Source organism: Triticum aestivum, chromosome 3B (genome assembly GCF_018294505.1).
Source record: "Triticum aestivum cultivar Chinese Spring chromosome 3B, IWGSC CS RefSeq v2.1, whole genome shotgun sequence".
NCBI classification, from domain to species: Eukaryota; Viridiplantae; Streptophyta; class Magnoliopsida; order Poales; family Poaceae; genus Triticum; species Triticum aestivum.
The window spans coordinates 289,336,186-289,350,174 of record NC_057801.1 but is presented as its reverse complement, the minus strand read 5'-3'; positions in this window follow the sequence as shown (position 1 = coordinate 289,350,174).

Sequence of the window (13,989 nt, the reverse complement as noted above, 5' to 3'; positions counted from 1 at the left end):
CGTGCTGATATCTAGACTGAGCCATGTATTCTGCTGCTCTAGCACGACCCTCTTTTGTTGGGTATTATGTATTGCTGTTAGTATGAAGCACTCCTCTGGTTGGAAGGATAGATACCTTCCTGGGATCAAGTGCATCCTAACTCACCTGCGTAGGATGTACTGATAATGATGATGGAGATGCTGTGCAGAAGCCATATATATATACATATATATACATATATATATACATATACATATACATATATATATATATATATATATCAGTTAGGCTTCAAGTGCGTACTTGTTAGTTAAACCTATGTATAAATTGTGACACTAAATATGACTAGTAAGTAGTAGAGTAGTAGTACTAGTATACGTCGGTCAAATTGTTCATCATGTCCACACATTTAATTGACGTGACAACACGCTGCACGTGAGGTGACACAAGAATCCCAGCGGCGTGTTCGGGTATTCTGGACAATCGATTGATCATAAAACATTCACTTAAAACAGTCGATTGATCATACATTGAGTACCATATAGCTGGAATTACCGATGCAAGTCAAAGAAGGATTGGCCGGTGTTGTCGGCTCACGTCAAGTTCGATCCCACGGATCAGGAGCTGATCGAGCACCTTGAGGCCAAAGTAAGTGCTGACAGCGCGAGATTTCAGTCTCTCATCGATTTGTTCATACCAACCATCGACAGCGAGCACGGCATATGCTACACCCAACCTGAGAAACTTCCAGGTAAGACACCGATCGGCCGTCTACTTGCACAAACATATTCCTTTCTTTATAGCTCTATTTTTCTTTTTAGACACAGACCTGGTGAAGCAATTACAATTTGACAGTTAATAAAAAGTGAAACAAGTGACTGTAACATGCCAAAGATGTTATGAAAATGCCAACTAGGTACACTAAAACTTGTATTCCACAATGCTGCAGGTATCACACTGAGTGGCCTAAGGAAGCATTTCTTCCAGCGCAATTCCGGGGCGTTCAAAAGGGGCACGTGGACACGTTGCAAGATACAGTCGGAGTGCGGCATGCATGCGATGTAGCACAAGACCGGCAATACCTTGCCGATGATGGTCAATGGCAGATAGACGGGCAGCAAAAAAGGTTCTGGAGCTGCACACCAACAAGAACTTCGACCAATAGAGGACCAACCGGGTGATGCACCAGTACCACCTCGGGGACCTTGAGCAAGAGAAGGAGCGGGAGCTGGTCTTCTGCAAGATTTTCTACTTAAACGAATGCTAGGGCCAGGAGTAAAAAGATTATAAGTTAGTTTGGTATTGGTAGTTGTACTACCTTGTCGTTCGCAAGTTAGTATTGTTTTTAACGACTTTTGGTATGAACTTGCATTTGCTTCCAACCATCATGCCGAGGGTCGACGTGGATATAAAGATGAATCATTTGTTTCGAAACGAATTCTCAGGCACCTGATTTTTATTTGATGGGTAGCATAAGCACCCGTCGTTCGAATTCCCAGTTCTGCAGTTTTTTTGAAACAAGTGCATGCACTTATTATCACGATAAAAAAATATCGGTGCTGCATCACAGTTATCAGTCTGTGCTTGCAGAATTCTCTCGTTTATTGAGCACGTATATTGTTTTTTCAGGTCGAGCAAGTTTCAACTGGGTTGTAGACTGCCCGGGGTTGGTTTTGTTTTTAACAGGCCCAGCCCATGACGACAACGGGGCACAAAGATCCAGTAGGTATCTACTGGCCTCTGGCCCGCCAGTGTAAGTTATATTTTGTCTTACAACATCCGCAGGTAGTTTTTTTACTGAATCAAACACACAACCCAGTTCTATTTTCCTCTTGAAACGCATGTCCTACATTCGTTTTCTAATCTCTACCTATAGTTTTACTAGTTCATATACACGTATAATTATATTGAAAACACATAAAATTCCCTTTTCATATTTACATCCTTATTTTTGTTGTTTTTCTCACCCAGGGCTGATTTTTTTACCACTGGTTTTCCCTTAAACCAACTCAATTGTCCCACGTCTTATTTGCTTACAAAAACAAAACAATTTTTTTGGCAAATCAATAAGTTCTTAAAAAAATGTTTATCATTTCGGGATTACAACAGTTTGGACTCCACCGAAATATGCAAAATAAGGTTGAACTTTTTGACCGTGGTCCTGGGTTGTAATAAATTACTTAAGAATTTACAAATGGGATGCAAATTATAAAACATAGCAAATGGGCTGCAAATTCTAAAGAATAGCAAATGGGCTTTCTGTTGTCTGCCACAGATTTGGAGGATGACTTGTGGGCCTACTAAGTTCATGCGTACACAAGGTTTCTTAAAAAAGAAACTTAGTCAAGAATCGACTCTACCAGCGTCAAACTGTTAGATGTCAATCTAACGGCAATCGTGCTTCTTTAGTGTCTGATCTTCCTGCCCCATCCGCCCAAACTAGCGCCGTCAGAACCGCCATCTCCCGCCTCCCATGGCCGGCAGTGCTGCCGGGCAGGCCTCACGGCCCCATCATACTCGCATCCCTGGCCTATCTATCCCTCTACTCACCCACACCTCCTGTTATTTTCCGGTGACGGCAGCCGAACTAGTCAACCCTCGTACTCTCCACCGCGTGGGCAGCCACTGCCGTGTCTTCGCCGGCTCCGTGTCATTCCCTTCATAGGCCTCGCCGTCGTCCACTGACCTGGTGCTCTTGGCGCGTCGTGGTCAATGATGTCCATCCAACGGCCGCAGTGCTTCTTCAACCTCTGGTCTTCTTGCCCCAGCCGCCCAAAGCAGCGCTGGTCGTGCCCCATGCTCCTGCCTCGCGTGGCCGGCTGTGCTGCCACGGAGGCCTCACCGTCCCCATACTACTCCCACAGCTAGCCAGGCCATCCCTCCACTCACCCACTCCCCCTGTTATTTTGCGGCGATGGTAGCCTCACACCGCAGCCGAACCAGTTAACCCTCATACTCCTCTCCGCGTGGGCATCCACTGCCGCGTCTTCCCCGGCTCCGCGTCGTCCCCTTCCTAGGCCTCGCCGTCGTCCACCACCCTGGTGCTCTCGGCGCGGCGTGGTCAATGTGGTCAACGACCGACTTCCATCGGAAGAGTACTGTACGTGGATAGGCTGACAGCTAGGTCCACGGTAGCCGCAAGGAAGTGCCTCCTAATTACGCACAAAATAATTATTCCTCCACCTGACAGCAGGGACCCACCGGACGGGCCACCAGCATTTTGCAAAAAAACATTTCCCCCCTAACTGTTGTGACCCACCGTACGGGCCATCGTATTTCGCGAAAAAAACATTTTCCCCTGACTGCTGGGACCCACCAGACGGACCACCGTATTTCGCGAAAAAACGTTACCCCGCTGTCAGCTCGGACCCACCGGAAGTGCCTCCTTATTATGCACAAAAAAATGAATACTCCCCCTGCTACCTGGGACGCACCATGGTGGGAGGCTGACTTGTGGTCCTACTAAGTTGACGGGGACAGAGGGCTTTGTCAACTTAGTCAATATGAACGATTCTAGCTCCAGTGACCGTACGATGTCCATCCAACGACCGTCATGCTTCTTCAATCTCTGCTCTTCCTGCTCCAGCCGCTCAAACAAGCGCCGGCGGGACAGCCTGCTCCCTCCTTCCCGCGGCCGACTGTGTTGCCGCGCAGGCCTCACCGCCCCACCGTAATCCCTTCGCTGGCCTAGCCATCCCTCTACCCACCCACACGGCCACACCTGCAGTTATTCTACGGCGAGGGCAGACGAACCAGTAAACCCTCGTACAGTCGTACTCCCGTCCGCGTGGGAAACAACTGCCGAGTCTTCCCTGCCTCCGTGTCGTTCCCTTCATAGGCCTCGCTGTCGTCCACCACCCTGGTGCTCTCGGCGTGGCGTGGTCAACATGGTCATGGAACAACTTCCATCGGTCGTGGACTGTACGTGGAGAGGCTGAAAGCTGGGTCCACGGCGACAGTAAGGAAGTGCCTCCTTATTACGTGCAAAATAATCATTCCTCCACCTGACATCTGGGACCCACCGGAAGGGCCTCTGTATTTCGTGAAAAAAACGTGCCCCCAGCTGACATGTCGGACCCACCAGCTATCTTCGCACGCAAGGAAGTGCCTCCTTATTACGCACAAAAAAATGAATACTCCCCCTGCCAGCTGGAACCCAGCATAGTGGGAGGCTGACTTGTGGGCCTACCAAGTTGACGGGGACGAAGGGCTTTGTCAACTTAGTCAATATGAATGATTCTAGCTCATGTTACCGTACGATGTTCATCCAACGGCCGTACTGCTTCTTCAACCTCTGGTCTTCTTGCTCTAGCCTCCCAAACTACGCCGTTCGTGCCGCGCGCTCCTGCCTCCCATGGCCTGATGTGATGCCGCGGAGGCCTCACCGCCCCCTACTACTCCCACCGCTGGCCAGGCCATCCCTCTACTCACCCACACCCCCTGTTATTCTGCGGCGACAACAACATCACACCCACAGCCGAACCAGTGAACCGGCCCTCGTACTCCTCTTCGCGTGGGCATCCACTGCTGCGTCTTCCCCGGCTCCGAGACGTCCCCTTCCTAGGCCTCGCCGTCGTCCACCGCCATGGTGCTCTTGGCGCGGCGTGGTCAACCTGGTCAAGGAACGACTTCCATCGGACGTGGACTGTACGTGGAGAGGCTGACAGCTGGGTCCGAGGCCGCAGCAAGGAAGTGCCTCCTTATTACGCGCAAAATAATGATTCCACCACCTGACAACGGGGACCCACCGGATGGGCCACCGTATTTCGCGAAAAAACATTTCCCCCTATCTACTGGGACCCACCAGCTACATCTTCACACGCAAGGAAGTGCGTCCGGGCAAAAAAACGATTCGCCCCCTAACTGTTGGGACCCACCAGCTACATCTTCGCACGCAAGGAAGTGTGTCCGGGCAAAAGAAAACGATTCGCTCCCTGACTGCTGGGACCCACAAGCCACATCTTCGCACGCAAAGGAAGTGCGTCCGGGCAAAATAAAACGATTCCCCCCTTAGATAGTTGGGACCCACCAGCTACATTTTTGCACGGAAGGAAGTGCCTGACAATCAGGACCCACTTGGTCAAAGCGTACGTAGCGTCGTCATTCTGGTCGCGAATGTGTACGTACATACTGGTCATTGTAGAGGCGTGCACGTGTCGTAGTAGAGGCGCGCACATAGCATGTACACCTACATACAGCGGCCAGGGTGCAAGAAAGAAAATATGGCCACGTACGTACATACGGGCAGGGTCTCGAACGCCTACTCGCGCATACGTACGGCGAGGGCTCGTGTACATGGCTGGGTCGGAACAGAGAAACAACATCATCGTCGTGTTCATGGGGAGCCAACGGAATGCGTCCTATTCATGGGGAGGCAACGGAATGTGTCGTGTTCATCAGGAGGCAACGGAACGCGTGGGAGCCAACCGGCTGGGTCGGAACGGAATGTGTGGTCGTGTTCATCGGGAGGGCTTGGACGGAACAAGTAATGGAAACGAGGCCTGGCGTACCGCACAACGGAGGAAACGGGCCTCCAACGTTCGGAACGGGGTCCTGCTGATCGGTAGGGGTGTGGTGTATCGCAAAATGGAGGAAATGGACCTCCTACATTTGGAACGGGGTCCTGTTGATTGGGTGGGTGTGGCGTACCGCAAAATGGAGGAAACGGACCTCCTACGGTCGAAACAGGGGTCCTGTTGATCGGGAGGGGTGTGGCGTACCGCAAAATAGACGAAACGGACTTGTGTTGGAGCACTACGGTCGAAACGGGGGTCTTGTTCATCGGGAGGGGTGTGGCGTACCGCCAAACGGGACTCCACGGGATACTATTCATCTCCACCGTCGATCTCCTCCAGCCTCCACGGGCTACCGTCGACCTCCTCCAGCCTCCATGGGCTGCTGTTTATCCAGCCTCCACCGCGCGCTACTCCATCGGCTCCTGTTCAACCACCCCTCCACGGGCACCCCTCCACCGTCTACTGTTCATCCAGCCCTCCACACCACGGGGTCCTATTAAACCACCCCTCCACGGGCACCCCTCCATCGTCTATTGTTCATCCAGCCGTCCACACCACGGGGTCCTGTTCATCCAGAGGCAACGCCACCGCTCACTGTTCATCCAAACCCCCCCGTAACGCTCATTGTTCATCCAATCGTTCGGCTTCAGTTAGCACCAGTAGCGAAGGAATCGCTCGATCGCGTTCAGTTAACAGCCATCAATCGATTGCTCGGGTTCAGTAACGTGTATCCTGCAGTGCTATCGCTCGGGTTCAGTTAGAGCCCAACGCCTCGCTTGGGTTTAGTTAGAGCCAATGCCCCGCACACACGCGCGTACGTGTACAAGATAAATGCGCATCGCTCGGCCCCGACCTCCCACCGAAACCGGCAACTCCCCAAAATTTTCCACCGTAACTGTAACGCGCATCGCTCGCTTCTACCACGGTTTTTTCCATCATGGAGGGCCCAAAGAATGTCATGCAACTGCGTCTCCGGACCGCCCAGGACGAAAAGCCCATTTTCTGTCATGATTTTTTGTCATAGAAGTAGGATCACACCACATCTATGATGATACCGGGTTTTGTCACAATTATCGTCATAGAAGTGTCATATATATGACAGAAAAAAATTTGTTCGGCCCAAAATGTCATGGATGTGTCTTTTTTTTGTAGTGCTTGACTTTCTCAAATGCACGACGGCAACTTGTATCAGATGCACGTGAATTAGGGAAAGTCACATCTTTCATCCGGACATATGCTCCATGAGCGGGTCATGAGGATAATGCTTATAAAAGTTTCCAATACTAGCTGGATGTTCAACACAATCATGGAGAAGATAAATATGTTGCTGATGGGCTCAACAACAATTCATCCAGGTTTCCATGAAGATGGAATCCCATAATTATGTGAACAAGTGATAGCATTGGTCAGACCCAAAGGATATAATGGTGTATGCTCGAGGGATCAACCACGAGTAAGACAACATTACGACCGTCGTTAGTTCTGATTTGATTTGATGATAGCCCACACTCAGATCAAAGTTTGACATGACAATAGGTACAACAACTGATCACAAGGACCAATCGATGATGATATCATCTTTCTTCAACACACACATACCAGATATCCCTTAAAATGAACTAAGTCAGACAAGCTTCCATCTTCCAACTCTCCAAGTAGTTGTTTTGCTTAACCAACAAGCTCAGGGGTATCCAACATAGATTCTTGGAGAAGGGGGTAGTTACAAGGAACCAACTTGATCACGAGCTCAACATAACAGTCAGGGAATAACCTGGTAATACTTCCGAGAAGATATTCGGAAAATCACGCACCACTTGTATGTTACTAAGCTCGAGAACAACCTTGCTTCTCAGACAAGACGATATGATCAAATAAGCAAGGATTGGCACTATCCTAACTCATTGATCGAAAAGTGCACCGGAAATAAGGACTGGGTAGCACGATCAACCTTAGGATGGTGGTTCAGTAACCAACACGCTAAGGATGAGGTTATTGTCCATTTAACTACCAAGCAATGGAGTTGCTAAGAGTATTGATTTCACACATCATAGTTCACCTGTCGGCATTCCGGTTGCAACAACACGGGTACCGAGAAGTGAACAATGATAGCAAGGAGTATCACTATATCAAGAGTTCATAGAATGGTGTGCAATTCCTATGATATTGCTGATATAAAATATGGTAATACTCCAAGGTGGAACAGACCAGAAGCTGGATTGACATTTTGATCTATGGAATACAACTGCTTTGACCCAATCCTGGATATGGATGAGGTACTGGAGTTTGTTTCTCCTAGTCATTCCAGAATAGAATGGCTTCACGGACCACAAGAGTAATAGACATCGATGAACACAAGTGCACAACTATTCCTGACTATCAATTGATAGACGGGGGCCGGAAAAACGACTACAGAGGGACAACTCAGAGGAACACATGATTTACTGAGTTGTGGATGCATGGATTAGTATATCGAACGACTTCAAGATATTTCTTTCAGATAACCCATGCGGAGAAGGTAGAACTGGCAGAGTCACGATACAGAATGGAGAACTCATCAAGCGCATTCTTGTTGTGATCTCTTGGTTCAAGGAACTTCTAGCATAAGTGGTTCATAGTATTTGGAAGAAGGAAATACCACGGACCTCGAGGAATAATGCAAAGGTTACTAATATCCTAAAGGAACGAGCAAAGGCTATCAACATGAGGTAAGTAGAGTGAGTTTCGGGTTCAAAACCCAGGAATAGAATGCGTACTAACTAAATGGCATCATGGGATGCTTTCGAGAATGACAACCAGATTCATCACACTGGGAACACACAGCATGGCTAGGGTACTAGGTGATCCTCTAAGACACCTAGGGTCATAATAGTAGCTCCAACATATATGTCCAGGCAGCAGAGTACCTCAACTCATCGATTAGCGTGGTTAATCTGGCCCAAAGAAACATCAGGAACGAAAAGGGGGATTTGCAAATGCATCAGACTATTTAGAAACCTGGGATGATTCGGACAGCATAACGGCGGTAAATTCTCAAAATGATTTGAGATATCCTGCAAAATGGTGTTATAACCACTCGATCGTCACAATATCAAGATTCTGAGGCCAGCTATGAATACACAGAAGTAGTAGAAAGCGAACTGAGACTTGAATTCATCATTCCTATAAGTCTACAGATTAGTAACACGTGATCCTAATAGAAAGAAGAGAAGGCCTAGTTCCTTAACCCCATAGGAAGGATAAGGTGACTCAGATCAGAAGGGCATGATGTATAAGGAGTAAAAGAGCATTACATTCCATCCCACAATCAATTCCCTTATATAACTAAAGAATTTCTAGACTCAACTTCAACCAGTTTGGCTTGGTAATCCTATAGCCAGTCAGACTCTGATACCAAAGCTGTCAGGACCCCGACTCAATGCCACACCTATCTAGCATGTAACACCTCATATCACTTTGCGGCCTCACGCACGGTATTCCCACGGGTGTCACCTTACCAGGACCGGGACCGTTTGCACCTTTTGGCACACGTATATGATAGTGCCGCTAGCATCCATATGACAAGGAGCCCGGGTTGACATGGCTAGTCGTGAACCCAAAGTGGCACTAACTTACAGGGACATGCATACATGACCCAGCAATGAACGTGTCGGTCATCAGCGAGTGAATCCGGGCTGTAGCAACTGGGCTAGCAGGACTCCGGTAAACACCGCGTGACATTTCCCCGAAGGGACAGACACAGGAACGAAGAAGGACACATGCCGGCCAGCCTAAGTGTTCCGGAGTAGTAGCAAGCTACCAAGGCTCAGCGGAAGCACTAGGAGACATTTCCCGGTAAGAGAGGCTACCAAGGATAAACAACTAGATAGTCAGATCTCACACATACCAAGCATTTCAATAACATACACACAATATGCTCGATATGTGCAAATACAACATGGCATCACAACATGACTCTACAACTCAAGTATTTATTCAATAGGCTCCGAGGAGCAAGCTATTACAAACATGGGTCTCATGACCCAACATTCAGAGCATACAAGTCAAAGCACAAGGGGAAGCTTAACATGTCTGAGTACAGACATCTACAAATGAAAAAGGCTGAGAAGCCTGACTATCTACCAGATCCTGCCGAGGTCACAAGATCATAGCTGAGGTAACAAGCTAAACATCGAAGTCCACGCGGGACTACTAGTGAGACGGAAGTCTCTCTGCAAAACATAAAATAGGCAAACGTGAGTACAAATGTACCCAGCAGGACTTACATCAGATCTAACTGCATATGCATCATTATCAACAAAGGGATGGTGGGGTTTAATTGCAGCAAGCCAGCTTTGAATCAGTGGCTATCCTAGTCTACGACTGCAAGTAACTCTTTTGAGGTGGCGCACATGAGTCCACATATTGTCACGCCCAATATGCGACCCTATCCAAAAGGAACTCGAAGGTCCCACCAAGGATAGACCCACATATTGAAATACTTTTGCAAGGTGGATATCATTACATCAACATTACATAATATATGGGGATACATACATAAGGCATACGATGCCACACGAATACAACATTACAATACATAAGAGCATCATCTGACTACGGATGAATCACAAACAGAAACTCAAACGACATCCACCCTGCTAGCCCAGGCTGCCGACATGGAACCTATCCCTGATCGAGAAGAAGTAGAAGAAGCACTCTAAACAAGTAACATCGCTCTCGCGTCATGATCATCATAAAACCTATACCTGCAACTGTTGTTGTAGTAATCTGTGAGCCACGAGGACTCAGCAATCCCATTACCATGGGTATCAAGACTAGCAAAGCTTAAAGGGAAAGGAAGGGGTAAAGTGGTGAGGCTGCAGCAGCGACTAAGCATATATGGTGGCTAACATACGCAAATAAGAGCGAGAAGAGAGCAAAAGGAACGGTCGTGAAGCTAGCGATGATCAAGAAGTGATCCTGAACTCCTACTTACGTCAAACATAACCCAGAAACCGTGTTCACTTCCCGGACTCCGCCGAGAAGAGACCATCACGGCTACACACGCGGTTGATGCGTTTTAATTCAGATCTGGTGTCAAGTTATCTACAACCGGACATTAACAAATTCCCATCTGCCTATAACCATAGGCACGACTTTCGAAAGATTATACACTGTAGGGGTGTCCCAACTTAGCCCATGACAAGCTCTCGCGATCAACGAAGGAATAGACCTTCTCCCAGGAAGACCCGATCAGACTCGGAATCCCGGTTTACAAGACATTTCGACAATGGTAAAACAAGACCAGCAAAGCCGCCCGATGTGCCGACAAATCCCGATAGGAGCTGCACATATCTCGTTCTCAGGGCAACACCGGATGAGACTAGCTACGAGTAAAACCAACCCTCAAGTTGCCCCGAGGTGGCCCCGCAGGCAGCTCAGTTCGGACCAACACTTAGACAAGCACTGGCCCGGGGGGGCTAAAATAAAGATGACCCTCGGGTTGGCCGACCCAAGGTAAAGTGGTAGGTGGTGGTGAGGCAAATGGTAAAACCAAGGTTGGGCCTTGCTGGAGGAGTTTTATTCAAAGCAAACTGTCAAGGGGGTCCCATAAATCACCCGACCGCGTAAGGAACGCAAAATCCGAGAACATAACACCAGTATGACAGAAACTAGGGCGGCAAGAGTGGAACAAAACACTAGGCAAAAGGCCGAGTCTTCCACCCTTTACCAAGTATATAGATGCATTAATAATATAAGAGATATTGTGATATCCCAACCAAAAACCTGTCCACCATGGAGCAATCTTCAACTTCACCTGCAACTAGCAACGCTATAAGAGGGGCTGAGCAAAAGCGATAACATAGCCTAACAACGGTTTGCATAGGAAAGGTATCAAAGGTTAGAGGTTCATTGCAAATTGGGATGGCTTGATGAGCAAAAGATAGGTAACGCAGCATAGCGATAGAACGAAGCAACTAGCATAGCAATGATAGTAGTGAGATCCAGGGTAGCGATCATCTTGCCTGAAATCCCGCAAGGAAGAAGAACGAGTCCATGAAGAAGACGAACTGATGAAGCCGAACTAATCGTAGACGAACGAATCCTCACGATCGCAACGAAACAGGAACTATCGAAAGAAGCACACAACATGGTAAACACACCACACATGAACAAGGCATGATGCACAACAAGCATGATGCAAGACAAGACTACATGAAGCTACTCATGGCAAGAGATGATGCAAACAAGAGCAACACATCAAGGCAAGTTTAAATGAGGCCGGGAACAACATATAACAATTCCGGTAAGTCCTCATATGCATATTTAGAAATTGGTCCAGATCTGAATAAGCCTTATGTTAAAGTAGTTAAACATCAAGTTAAGATGCACAAAGAAGATCTACAAGAGATTCTAGTCAAATTACATATAAAGTTCATTTAATTCGGAGCTATGGTCTAGAAGATATGAGCAAAACAAGTTAAACATGGCATTGATGCGAAATGCACCCAAACATCAAGCAAACACCTCAAAACAAGGATGCAACATGATAAAATGGAACTATATGCAAAATCAAGCAAGTTTCATATAGAGCACACTCAAAACGGAGCAACGGTTCAACACACACATGCTATACAAGTTTAAAGGACAAGCTGTCCAAAACAGCAACTAGGCATATTGCAAGCACCAAAACAATAAGCTACAGCACCCCAACATAATAACAAAAGGCATGGGCATGATGTACAGGTAAAGCACAACAAAACATGAACACTGAGCTATCTCCAGAAATCACTAGAACATGCTCAAACACACATGGAAAGATTGCAAGTTATTACAATTCCAGACTTTGCAGAAAATAACATCACGATGCAATGTTCAGAGCTATCAAACAACATGTTACAGGAACTTATAATGGCAAAAAAAGGCATGGCATTATTATACTCAAAGCATATATCAAAAGTCCCTTACTGACCATAAGTGAAAATGGATCAGAAAATATGATGGCACCCACGTAAACATAGCAAGTTATATTACAGATTCAAGCATGGCAGGAACATAATTATGAAGGCATGTAGATGAGCTTGTGCAACTCACTACAGAGCAATATATAGCATGGCAAGGCAACTAACAGTAAGAAGACATATTTGAGAAGCTAAGCATGGCAATAGCAAGGTCATAGGGTGCATGGAACACTAGAAAAATACATGGGAACAAGTGAACCTAATGTAAACAGGCTGACAGCAACATTTTCAAGCAACTTTGGAGCAAGATATGAACAAGCTACAGCAAGCTATAAATGCATCCAGGGGCATGGATGGATAGAGGATGACATGCAGATCAGAACATGTTTGTAGAACATCTCCAGATTATGCATAGAATGATTAGTAGCAATATGTTTATAAGGCATCACGAAATAACAGATTCAGCCTAGCAAAACCGCAACATCATGAACCCTACTTAACAAGCTTGAATCACTCACCACAAGTAATTATATGACAAAATAAGCATAGCATCGTCAAGAAGACATGTTTGTGAAACAAACCAAGTCAAGAACAAGTCCATACACTACTAGAAAAACCCCTACTAATGGCGCACCTAGTATGGCCATTAATGGCGCATCTGTGGTGCGCCATTAACAGCACGCCATTAGTAATTTTTACTAATGGCGCACCACCTGGTGCGCCATTAGTATCTGGTATACTAATGGCGCACCGCGGGTGCGCCATTAGTATAGGCCAGGGTGCGCCATTAGTATGCCTCCCAGGGGCCATGTATATCCAGGTGCTTTGGCATACTAATGGCGCATCACCACTGGATGCGCCATTAGTAACCATGGCATATTAATGGCGCACTTACCAGTGATGCGCCATTAGTATGCTTTGTCATACTAATGGCGCACTATCATGTGATGCGCCATTAGTATGAATATTAGGTTTTTTTTTTTTATTTCTGTTTTTTGCACAGGTTACAAAATGTATAATTTGACAAAATATAGACAGCACACATCAACAACAGATTCATCGAATACAATAGAAGAATACAATTCATCATATTAGTCTCCGAATACAATTCATCATATTAGTCTCCGAATTGAAAAGACCGAACAAAGATAGAACATTATATTACAAGTCTCGAGACCGCGAGTAGCGAGTTTGTCTTCACATTACAAGTCGATATCGATCATCTAAACTACCATCACATAGAAGAGAGCTGCGGTCATCACGATGAGCATCATCACGATGAAACTCGTCTTCATCCGGTTCCTCCAACGCTCCCTCCCCTCTCCCGCTAGATAGCGGGCGTATCTAGATTCGGCCTCGGCCCTAGTGGTGTACCCTTTGTAACTGTTACCGCTGAATCGGTGAACCTGTCTCCGACACTCCTCCCAGTCATCGTAGACTCCGGGAACCTTACCCTTGTACACGACATACGTCGGCATCGCTATGCACTAGCCAAACGAAACGTTAGTACCAATTCACAGACAATACATAAGCAATATATAATTATGCAACAGAA